Source organism: Gorilla gorilla, chromosome 1 (genome assembly GCF_029281585.2).
Source record: "Gorilla gorilla gorilla isolate KB3781 chromosome 1, NHGRI_mGorGor1-v2.1_pri, whole genome shotgun sequence".
NCBI lineage: Eukaryota > Metazoa > Chordata > Mammalia > Primates > Hominidae > Gorilla > Gorilla gorilla.
Window position 1 is genome coordinate 5553392 of NC_073224.2, and position 13195 is coordinate 5566586.

Genomic DNA, 13195 nt, shown 5'->3' on the forward strand with positions numbered 1-13195 from the left:
GGCAAATTGATTCATTGTGATGGGATCACTTATTCCAAAGACTTCTTGTCTTTACTTTGTTCCCATGCCTACCTTTTAGCCATAATACAACAGAATCAAATATTGGCCATTGGGAAAAAATATTCAAAGAAAGAAAGAATGTGAACAGAACTTACGACCATGATGATTCAATGTTTTACCACAATGCTTTCTAAAACATAAGAGTGTAAAAGGATATTCAAAGTCAATTTCCTCAGTGAGGCTTTGCAGAAAATGAGGAAACTAAAGAAACAAAAATGGCAGGACGTTCTACGGGTGATTTTAGATGTTGCTATGTTTTATGGGAAAAAAATACTTTACCTTTTAAAGAATCACTAAGAATTCTTGGAAACCCAAACTCTGGAATGTTTGCAAATTTAGTTGAGCTTCTGTGTAATTATGTCTATGTAGCTAGGCATGAAGTTGATGATTTTTTAAAAATCTATGCCTTATTTGTGTAATAAAATACATAATAAATAGTTAATGCTCATAGGAAAACACGTTAGACCTTGTGAAGGGAAAATAAATCTTGGGGACCCAAAATCGCTAAGCTAAAGAGAAAAGTCAAGCTGGGAACTGCTTAGGGCAAATCTGCCTCCCATTCTATCCAAAGTCACCCATCTGCTCACGGAGATAAATGCATATCTGATTGCCTCATTTGGAGAGGGTAATCAGCAAAGCAAAAGAATGAAACCATTTGTCTCTTACCTACCTATGACCTGGAAGCCCCCTGTCTGGCCTTCTCACCTTTCTGGACTGAACCAATGTACATCTTACACATACTGATTGATGTCTCATGTCTCCCTAAAGTGTATAAAACCAAGCTGTGCCTCGACCACCTTGGGCCCATGTTGTCAGGACTTCCTGAGGAGGCATCACGGGGGCGCATCCTCAAACTTGGCAAAATAAACTTTCTAAAAAATCTGAGATCTGTCTCAGATTTTCAGGCTTCATACATGTCATGTAGTATGTCAATGTTTATAAAACAGACATTATTCTGTCTACTATTACAACTATGCTGCCAATTAACCTTAGACTTTCTCAACAAAATAAAAAATGATGAGGTACAAACAATATATTTAAACTTAAATAATGTTGCAAGTTTTAATATGCCTACTTTTCAATTTTTCAATACTATTTTTACTACTTTAACACTGTAAGAAAAATGAGCAATTAAAACATGAATAAAAGTGTTTACAGGAGGTGCACATGTTTCCTCCAGCCTCTGCCCATCCCCAGCTTTCATCCCAACTGTCCTGATGGTGGCTCTAAGCATTTCCCCTGTCTCTATACCAAGATCTCTCCCCAGAAACAAGCCCAAATCTTGCCATATGTTATGGCACACTATGGTGATGAGAAGCGATGAGCAGCTGAAGCCTCAAGGAAGGGATGCTTTTGTAAAACAAGACTTGTAGAATAAAACGTGTGAAAGTAAAGCCCCTGGCAGAGCTCCCTCCTCAGCACATGGGGAGCAGACAGGAAGCTTTTGCCTCACCTTCCTCAATGGCCTGCAGCCACGTCTCCCCAGGTCAGTCTTAAGGACAATGAAACTCTGGTCTTCACTGTAGACATGCTACCAGGTGCTCCAAAGCCACGGTGACCCACCCTCGGGTGGGTCCTGCGGAGAACAAAGCTCTGGTTCTAATCCTAACCCTAACCCTGTCCCAAGACTTTGACCCTGAACCTGAACCCTGATCCCTACCCTGGGCCCCAATTCTCACCCTTACTTTGACCCTGATTTTGATCTTGACCCTGACCATGACCCCACCTCTAACCATACTTCTGGCCCTGACTCTGATGCAGATCCTAATCCTAACCCTAACCCTATTATTATCTTTACGACCTATCTCTAATCTTACCCTCTAGTGCTAAATAGCTGTATCCAACAGCACTTTTAAATTGTTTAACTTCTTTTCCTTGAATTCTCTAAGGATATCCTAACGGAGATGTCATTATGTATTTTGCATTCCCTCTGAGTGGTATGGCTTCAGATATGCAGTTCTAATACTTTGCAAGACATAAAAAGTTTGGAGGGTAATAGCACCGTGTTGTTAGGGATGCATGTTTGCATTCATGATAGTCATTGGTGCTGTTCTCCAGATATTTTCAGTTCATTTGTTTATGAATGCATTCTGACTGTTCCATCCCACCTACTTAAATTTTCCCATGGCCACATGACTTTTTGGTTTGTTTGTTTGTTTTTTGCCAACGGAGGTGAGAAGAAATAACATGTGACTTTTTCAGAAGAAATCTCCAAGAAACAGAGTTCTATTCCACATGCTTTTTTCTTCTTTCTATAGCAATGGGGATCTTATTGATGGTCCCTCCTTCCATCTGGATTCCTGTGTTAGGATGACACAACACAGAGCTACCTCACACCTGACCCCTGATGAGATGTAAATAAATGAGGAAAAAGATTTTTGAACCACTGAAATCTGGAGGTTGTTTGTCACCACAGTTTAACCTAACCCCCATTGACTGATGCAGGGCTGAAGAATGAGTCCGAACTGGATCTGGACAAGACATGTGAAGAGCACTGCAGGCTGAGTAAAACTCAAGTGTTGTCTCAAAGATAACAGTAAGCACAATATGTTATTAGGGTGAGTGTGGGATAAATAAGGTATATCAGGTGAGAATAATGAGAAACTCAACTTTAAAAGATGGTGCTGATTTGGACTGTGGAGAGATTCAAATGCCCTGCTTAGCATTTGAGATTGTGATGGTTGAACAAACTAATTAAGAACCCAAAATGAAGGCTTGGGATAAATATCTGAGGGTGTCTAATATCCCAATTTTTCATCCTAGAGTGGGCAGAGTCCTTGACCCCATTCTAGGGAGACTTCCAAAAGAAAAAAGACCTGCATTTCTTCAACAACCCACATTGAGAGACTTTCCTGCACTTTTGACCTGTGGTTAACACTCCTCACCTTTCATTCTGTCATCAGTGTTTTGGGGAAACACCTTTAACTCTCTATGATTTACAGGTTATGAAGTGGCCCTTATAATTCCCTCCAGGGGTGGAAAAGACTAATGATGATGGTGTCTGAGCTCACAGCAGCAAGCAGGCATGTGTGCTCAGCAGCCACATGGCTCATGTGCTAGGAGCTTACTAAATACAATGTTCTACATCATTGCCTAACACAAGGGGACATGCTCCTGACTCAGAGGGTTTAATTGCTCACCTGCTTCTTTTTCTGCCCTCTTGGGCTCCTAAAATGAAAAGAATCCTGGGGTGATAAAGCAAGTCAAAGGGGTGCCAGCCACATCACAGCAAAATGGATTCCTAAAAAAATCCCTGGCCTAAGACGACAGCCTTGGCTGGATAAGTTTGAATGTGCTGATAGTGGACATGGTAGAATGAAGGTGGTTGAAACGTTCATATTAAAGAACTTCCACCCAGATTGCAAGAAAAGAGAGAGGAATGGAGATGGCAGCACGATTCCCTACAATAAAAGCAGATGTTTTAAGATCAGTTATCTTTGTTCTGAAATAAATAAAGACAGAAACCAAAGTTTAGCCTGAGGCTACAATTAATTGGGCAATAAGTGAGAGGCACATATGGCATAGACAGATTTAAACATTTCTCCCTTATATTAATACAAATACTAAAATTACAAATAAATGGATTCCAAATAAAACAAATAGTTAAAAAATTTAATGAATAAACACTGGAGTCTACAGTGGTATTTGAAGGAGATCTCACAAACAGGTTTGGTTTTTGAAGGTTAGAACTGATGGTCTAGAGAATTCATTTCATTCCAGAGAGAGAAAGAGAGGAATTTCTTGGGTTCCTTCAGGAATGCGTCTGGCTTTGCCTCATCTTTGTATATTTGAACTATGCATACGGCAAAAGAAAACATGAGGATTTCACAGATTTAAGGTGCGAAAAGTCACTGGGTTCTCTAAGAGGTCTGGGATTCTTCTGCTGGAAAAATAAGTTTGTTGAGAAAAAATGAGTTGGAGGAGGCTGTTACTGAAGCGAAGCAGAATTGTTTTTACTAATCTGCTTATTACCCACTCTGTAGTGTGGAAACAAATTATTCATGCACAAGGTCCTCTTACTCTTCCTGGAATGCAGTGGAAAGAGAACAGATTAGTTTTTCTCCCTCAGAGCACAACCACTAGAAACATCCTACCTCAGATGAGATATTGCCTACTTATTTTCAAAAGACAGTGAAAAATGATGGATGTAAATGTTTGCTACAAAATAAATACATGCTAGAAACAGAAGCATTTGGGTCACAGCTATATTAGAGCTGCCTGTGTTCCCCTGTCACTGAGATTAAAACAAAAATGTCCAATACAATCATTCACAGCATGGGAGAGGGGAAGTTGAAGGATGGAAAGGCCAGTCATAAAAGGATTTCAGAATTTCAGTCCATAAGGAAGTGGCTTTCTGCATTGTCTGTTGCTGTGTGCAAGATAAGTCTGGAGAAAGAAAATATGCAGTAACAAGGGCTCCTTTGTCCATCTCACCTGTCTAGATACCAAGTTTCAGACATGTTGCATTTTAATTGAAAGGTTGATACAATTTTTTAAAAAAGAAAACTTGTGGTGTTTGAAGTGACAAAGCCTGCTGTGACAAAAAAGCAGGGAAAGGGAATTTTTTTTAAAAAAGCAAACAACAACAAAAACCCACAAAAAACAAACAAAAAACAGAGGAAGAAGTCGAAACACCCTGGGTTGTGACTACTTCCAGGAAGGGGCTACAAGAGGCAGTTGGAAATTCTATTTGCTTTGCAACTGTGAGTTTCCCAGCCTGCTCCCTTTCTAAAGTATATTACTTTGGTTTTGGTTCATGAAGTTATCCCTGTTTTCTGGAACAGCTATGTATTTTCTTTATCTATCATCTATCTACCTGCCTGCCTATCATCTATCTATCTATTTACTATCTATTTTTTCTACCTTTCTCTATGAAGACCTTGGGTCAAGCAGGATAGAATTCCAGTGTATGTTCACTCTACCATTTAAAACAAGAGCTCTTGTAGGCATTCTCTAATACATCATAAACCTGAGCTTTCTAAAAGAGGGTGTGGTAAACTACCATGCATGGGCCATGTCTGACACAGTCTGCGTTTGTAAGTAAAGTTGTAATGGGACACAGCCACATACATGTGTTATATAATGTCTCTGGCTACTTTCATGGTATAATGGAAGAGCTGAGTCATTGAGAGAGGGAAAACATGGCTTGGAAAACTTAAAATATTTAACATTTAGCCCTTTGCAGAAAATATTTGCTGACTCTTGTTTTAAAAGATCTCTCTTTAGAATGCTACCTATTGCCTTCTGGACAGAATCACAACTCTTTACCACAATCGACACAGCTTCAGCCCTGCTTCTATATCCAGCGTCATCTATTATATCCGCTCCTCCTCCTTATTTTCCTTCTGGCCATGCTGATGGATTGGCAGCTTCCCAGATGTGCAAGAAACTCTCCGCCCTTCCCGACATTCTCATGCTCTCCCTCTGCCTCTCAAGAACTCCCTGTCCCATCTCTCATGACAAATCTCTTCTTCATTCTTTAAGATGCAGCCCCTTTGCTCCTCCCTTAAGGATGTCTGTCTGGCTCTATTTTGGGTGACATGCTACTTCTGCATCTCCCAGAGCCAGCCTTTGTGTGTCAGCTACAGCATTTCTTTGCATCTATGTGCCATATGTCACCAAATCTGCCTAAGCTTGCATGAGTCACTGCATGACAACTTCAGACTCCACCAGCTTTGTCTCCACTAACCACGAGGCTTAGACATTTGTCCAGTATGCTCAGGGTTGTGGGGTGGTAGCAGTAACCAGCTGGTGAGCATCATCTCTCATATCAGAATCAAATCTGTAGATCTCTGCCGTTCATAAGTATTTGGAGTTTAAAATTAGCATAAAGATTTTCCTTAAAATAAGAACATATGGCTTGAGTAGGCTTTTGGAACATAGGATATTTCTGCTGGTTCATTTCAGTGTTCAGTATTCCCACATGAATCTAAACACGACTCTGCTCTTAGGAGCTGTGCGACCCTGGGAAAGTCACTCAATCTTCCTCAGCTAAATTTTGTTGTGTGAGTAATGAGAAGAGAGTTGTGGTTTGTGTTTAGTGAGTAATAACAAACAAAAGGCATTTAGCTTTCTGGAACCTGGTATGCAGTAGATCTTCATGAAATACTAGCTCTGTTGATAAAACGAGACCGAAAGAAGCTTTCAAAGTCAACAACAGTATCACGCAGTGAAGGACGTAGACGAGAAGCTGCTACTACAGCTTGCAGCTCCTGGAGGCCCATTTTGTCCATGACTTAGCAGGAATGCACTACCTTTCCATAAGGAGACACTGCCCACAGAAACCAAGGCCATTCTTTGAAGACAAATATGTTTTAATAGCCTTTACATTATGTAATAGGGTAATATAAATAATTTATTAATAATAATGTAAAATTATTTACATTATTATGTTACGACTTTTGTACAGAGCTTTTTCTTTATCTATCATCTATCTACTATTCATCTAGGTGAAAATATTTTATACCTAGATATTCTGAAGTTGGTGGTCTGTGAGTGGCATGGAGTGATGACCAACACACTCTGACCTGGGGTAGAACAACACGTGTCCCTGCAGTTTGCTGAATTTCAGGGCATCACCACCTTTTTTCAACTCCACAGAGAACAGCAGCACCTCGAGGGACAGACGTGCAAAAAGGAAGGTGGAGGCCCTTCTGCTGGAGAGGCGGCTGGGGAGGGTCCTTAGAGGAAGTGACACCTGAGCTCTTCTCTGAAGGGTGAAGCTGAATTACTTGAAGCTTAGGGTGAAGGGGTGTCCAGAGAAGTGGAGCCTGTGAGCCAAAAGCATAATGACTTGTCCAGAGAAGTGTAACAAGTTCCATATTGTTTCAGTGCCAAATCTGCACAGGAGTCACCAAAGAGCAGGATCCTGGAGCCAGGGCCTTGGATTTCACCCGCTGGCAATGGGAATGTACACTGGGAATTTTGGGGGGCAAAACGTGAAAATGTTTCCTCTTAGCTCCAATTCTCTGTCTCTCTGTCTCTTTCTGTCCCTCTCTCTTTCCCTTACCTTTTTTTATTATCCTAAGAAAACACAGATGTCTCAGACGTGGGGATTAGCAGCCTGCCTCTTTCTGGATGACTTCAGGGGAGCACTTTGGCCTCTGTGAACTTATTTACAATAATTCACGAATCTCGCCAAAAAAAAAAAAAAAGTCATGGTAGCAGAGGTTAGAAAATCTCCTAGTATTTCTTCTGATGCTTTGAATTTACGATTAATATGTTTAATCTTCATCTTCTGAAAAGTCACCAGTTACACAGTGAGGACCATAAAGGGAGTCTGTTTCTGTGGCTTGTGGCTGCAACAGTCAGCGGTTTTGCAGCAATAGCATTGCATGTGGGTTTTGGGCTGATGATGCTCAACAGTGGACAATCCTCTTCACCTGCCTGGGCCCCACTGCCCGCCCTTCCATACAGAGCAGGGTCACAGCTGAGCTCTCTGAGACACCTCGCAGGATCTCAGCTTCTGAACTATCAAGTGTCTTCTAGGTGAAGGCTTGGTCTCATAGTCTTTGTGGCTTCCTCCAGGTAACACTTGGTTTTTTGACCTAACCCTGGTATTTGTGTGACACACGTGTGAATGTGCTCCCTGTGGCAGCGCTGAGGAAGGACTCAGTCATCACAGATGCCGAAAGGCAAATGCAGTGTGCTTTTTTCAAACATATCCAGTCTTGCATTTTTACCCATCAGCCCATTTGAAAAAGAAAAGAAAAAAAAAGCCCCCCGTTAGAATTAAATCCCCTCTGGAGATAATGTGTATTTTTTAAATCTTTCACTTTTTTTATAGTCACATTTGCTCCCAGTGCCTGCCAGAATCCACTAGAGGGCAGAGACACCCATGTATATTTGTGTGGCACTTGCTGAGTGGTAAGAAAAACAGACACCCTGCCCTCCCAGAGCCAACCTCCAGTGCCGGGGCCAGTGGCAGCAAGTAAGAAAACCTCGGTTTCTGTATCTGCATCAGCTACATGGTGCTCGCACACAGGAGGCATCAACCAGTTTTCTCAGTTAAAGAGACAGAAACAAAATGTGTCTTTGCTACTTTTTGAATTTACCATGTGATCTAATGTTTTAACTTAATTGAATGAATAAACTCCCTATGCATCTGGACACATGCATGGAAAATTCACAAACATTTCAAACCAAAATAGAGTATTTTGACAAAAGAGAACTTCTTTTGATATGTGAATGTCACTTTTTTCTTTTAGTGATTTTAATTTAATGAAATTGAGAAGTCTGTGCCTCTAAAAGACTTAAGAGCAAGGTATTTCTCCATTTTGAAAAAAATTGGCAAAATATCTTCTACTGTAGATACAAGTTAATTGGCTGAGGGTAATAAATAGAAGATTAAAAAATGACTTTTATCCCGTTATTCTGGCAAGGGCTACAGTGAATTACACAGCCTGGCTTGGCTTTGCATGCCACGTGCTGGAAGCCAGCAGTCATGCAGGCCATGCTCTCCCACACTTAGAAAAAAAGCGCATAAGAAAGAGCTCCATCAAGTTCACACAGAATGACCTCCAGCAAGACCTGGGAGATGGATTTCTGGATGGAGGCTGCTGCTGGAGGAGACAATGCCACTGCAGATGGCTCACACTGCTCCCACGCTGTAGGGGCCAGTGACTTGGGGTTCCCACATGCCGTCCCATTGGGGAACCGTGGAGATTCACCCCAGCTGGGTGGACTCTTCTGTGTCCCCTGTCAAGAAGCTCCACGGCTTACCTTGGTTTTTTCCTTTTTAAAATTCTCTGGTGTTTTCCTGTCCAGTGGGGGCTGCGTCTCACCTTAGAAGAAAACATTTTCCAACTAGGAGCTGTCTTGGTAGCTGGTCCAGAGTAAGGTCTCCTCTCTCTGGAGTGAGGTCCAGCCAAGTAACTCCAGCCAGAATTCTCACTGAGTGGGGCTGGATCTGCCCTGTTCTCCTCCCATCCTCACGCTGACTGTGGAAATCCATCCGTGCCCTATGCAAAGTCCTGCATCTTGGACTGTAAAATGGCAAAAGCCAAATTTGAAACATATGACTATATTGACTGTATGAGGAAAAGAAAGTTCTAAGGTAGACAATTGGTAAGCAAGCAATAATGTGTAACTTGCTAGAACACTAGGGTGTTTTTTATTTGTCTGATTATTTTCTGTTTAACAGGCTGGCTAAGAGCCAGTGGGAGAGAAAGCTCGCTGGGAACTGAGAGGCATGAGGTCACCTCAGTCCCAACATTTCCATGTAAATGATGATGCGAGGTGGGCTGGTGTCAAAACCAGAGCAGAACTGAAGGCGATAGAGACATGAAAAACCCTTCAAAACAAAATCAATGAATCCAAGAGCTGGTTTTTTGAAAAGATCCACAAAATAGACCAATAGCCAGACTAATAAAAAGAAGAAAAGAGAGAAGAACCAAATAGACGCAATAAGAACGTATATAGGGGATATCACCACTGATCCCACAGAAATACAAACTATCATCAGAGAATACTATAAACGCATCTATGCAAATAAACTAGAAAATCTAGAAGAAATAGATAAATTACTGGACACATACACCCTCCCAAGTCTAAACCAGGAGGAAGTCGAATCCCTGAATAAACCAATAACAAGTTCTGAAATTGAGGCTGTAATTAATAGCCTACCAACCAAAAAAAAGTCCAGGACCAAATGGATTCACAGCCGAATTCTACCAGAGGTACAGACAGGAGCTGGTACCACTCCTTCTGAAACTATTCCAAAAAACAGAAAAAGAGGGAATCCTCCCTAACTCATTTTATGAGGCCAGCATCATCCTGATACCAAAACCTGGCAGAGACACAAGAAAGAAAGAAAATTTCAGGCCAGTATTCCTGACGAACATCAACGCAAAAATCCTCAACAAAATACTGGCAAACCGAGTCCAGCAGCACATCAGAAAGTTTATCCACCACGATCAAGTCAGCTTCATGCCTGGGATGCAAGGCTGGTTCAACACACGCAAATCAATAAACGTAATCCACCACATAAACAGAACCAAAGACAAAAACCACATGATTATCTCTATAGATGCAGAAAAGGCCTTCAACAAAATTCAACAGCCCTTCATGCTAAAAACTCTCAATAAACTAGGTATTGATGGAATGTATCTCAAAATAATAAGAGCTATTTATGACAAACTCATAGCCAATATCATACTGAATGGGCAAAAACTGGAAGCATTCCCTTTGAAAACTGGCACAAGACAAGGATGCCCTCTCTTACCACTCCTATTCAACACAGTATTGGAAGTTCTGGCCAGGGCAATGAGGCAAGAGAAAGAAATAAAGGGTATTCAAATAGGAAGAGAGGAAGTCAAATGGTCTCTGTTTGCAGACGACATGATTGTATATTTAGAAAACCCCATTGTCTCAGCTGGGCACGGTGGCTCACGCCTGTAATCCCAGCACTTTGGGAGGCCGAGGCGGGTGGATCACAAGGTCAGGAGATCCAGACCATCCTGGCTAACACGGTGAAACCCCGTCTCTACCAAAAATACAAAAAATTAGCTGGGCGTGGTGGCGGGCGCCTGTGGTCCCAACTACTCGGGAGACTGAGGCAGGAGAATGGCATGAACCCGGGAGGCGGAGCTTGCAGTGAGCCGAGATCGCGCCACTGCACTCCAGCCTGGGCAACAGAGTAAGACTCTGTCTCAAAAAAAGAAAAAAGAAAAAAAAGAAAACCCCATCGTCTCAGTCCAAAATCTCCTTAAGCTGATAGGCAACATCAGCAAAGTCTCAGCATATAAAATCAATGTGCAAGAATCACAAGCATTCCTATACACCAATAACACACAAACAGAGATCCGAATCATGAGTGAACTCCCATTCGCAATTGCTACAAACAGAATAAAATACCTGGGAATACAATTTACAAGGGATGTCAAGGACCTCTTCAAGGAGTACTACAAATCACTGCTCAAAGAAATAAGAGAGGACACAAACAAATGGAAAAACATTCCATGCTCATGGATAGGAAGAATCAATACCGTGAAAATGGCCACACTGCCCAGAGTAATTTATAGATTCAATGCGATCCACATCAAGCTAACACTGACTTTCTTCACAGAAGTGGAAAAAACTACTTTAAATTTCATGTGGAACTAAAAAAGAGCACACACAGCCAAGACAATCCTGGGGAAAAAGGGCAAAGCTGGAGGCATCATGCTACCTGACTTCAAACTCTACTACAAGGCTACAGTAAGCAAAACAGCATGGTACTGGTACCAAAACAGATTATAGACAATGGAACAGAACAGAGACCTCAGAAACAACATCCACATCTACTAGCATCTGATCTTTGACAAACCTGACAAAAACAAGCAATGGTGAAAAGATTCCCTATTTAATAAATAGTGTTGGGAAAACTGGTTAGCCATATGCAGAAAACTGAAACTGGACCCCTTCCTTACACCTTATACAAAAATCAACTCAAGATGGATCAAAGACTTAAACGTAAGACCTAGAACCATAAAAATCCTAGAAGAAACCCTGGGCAATACCATTCAGGACATAGGCATGGGCAAAGACTTCACGTCTAAAACACCAAAAGCAATGGCAACAAATGCCAAAACTGACAAATGGGATCTAATTAAACTAAAGAGCTTCTGCACAGCAAAATAAACTATCATCAGACTGAACAGGCAACCTACAGAATGGGAGACAATTTTTGCAATCTACTCATCTGACAAAGGGCTAATATCCAGAATCTACAAAGAACTTAAACAAATTTACAAGAAAAAAAAACCCATCAAAAAGTAGGCAAAGAATATGAACAGACACTTCTCTAAAGAAGACATTTATGCAGCCAATAGACATATGAAAAAATGTTCATCATCACTGGTCATTAGATAAATGCAAATCAAAACCACAATGAGCTACCATCTCACACCAGTTAGAATGGCGATCATTAACAAGTCAGGAAACAACAGATGCTGGAGAGGATGTGGAGAAATAGGGACGCTTTTACACTGTTGGTGGGACTGTAAATTAGTTCCACCATTGTGGAAGACAGTGTGGCGATTCCTTAAGAATCTAGAACTAGAAATACCATTTGACCCAGCAATCTCATTACTGGGTATATACCCAAAGGATTATAAATCATTCTACTACAAAGACACATGCACACATATGTTTATTGCAGCACTATTCACAATAGCAAAGACTTGGAACCAACCCAAATGTCCATCAATAATAGACGAAAGAAAATGTGGCACATATACACCATGGAATACTATGCAGCCATAAAAAAGGATGAGTTCATGTCCTTTGCAGAGACATGGATGAAGCTAGAAACCATCATTCTCAACAAACTATCACAAGAACAGAAAACCAAACATCGCAAGTTCTCACTCATAAGTGGGAGTTGAACAATAAGAACACATGGACATAGGGAGGGGAACCTCATACCAGGACCTGTCGGGGGGTGGGGAGCTAGGGGAGGGATAGCATTAGGACAAATACCTAATGTAGGTGACAGGTTGATGGGTGCAGCAAGCCACCATGGCACGTGTATACCTATGTAACAAAAACTGCACATTCTGCACATGTACCCCAGAACTTAAAGTATAAGAAAAAAAAAAAAAAGATGTATACTGGGAGGCTGAGGTGGGCAAATCACTTGAGCTCAAGAGTTCAAGACCAGCCTGGCCAACATGGTGAAACACCATCTCTACTAAAAAGAGAAAAATTAGCCGGGTGTGGTGGTGGGTGCCTGCAATCCCAGCTACTTGGGAGGCTGAGGCAGGAGAATCACTTGAGCCCAGGAGACAGAGGATGCAGTGAGCCGAGATTGCGCACCACTGCATTCCAGCCTGGGTGACAAGGCAACTCCATCTCAAAATAAAAACAAAAGGTACAAATGGCAAACAGGTACAAAAAAAGTGCTCAACATCACTGATCAACAGAAAAATGCAAGTGAAAACTACATTGAGATATCTCATCCGGGCAGAAATGGCTGTAATCCAAAAGACAGACAATAACAAATGCTGGCAAGGATGTGGAGAAAAGGGAACCCTTGAACACTGCTGGTGGGAATGTAAATTAGTACAACCTCTACGGAGAACAGTTTGAAGCTTCCTCAAAAACTAAAAATAGAGCTACCATATGATTCAGGAATCCCATTCCTAAGTATACATCC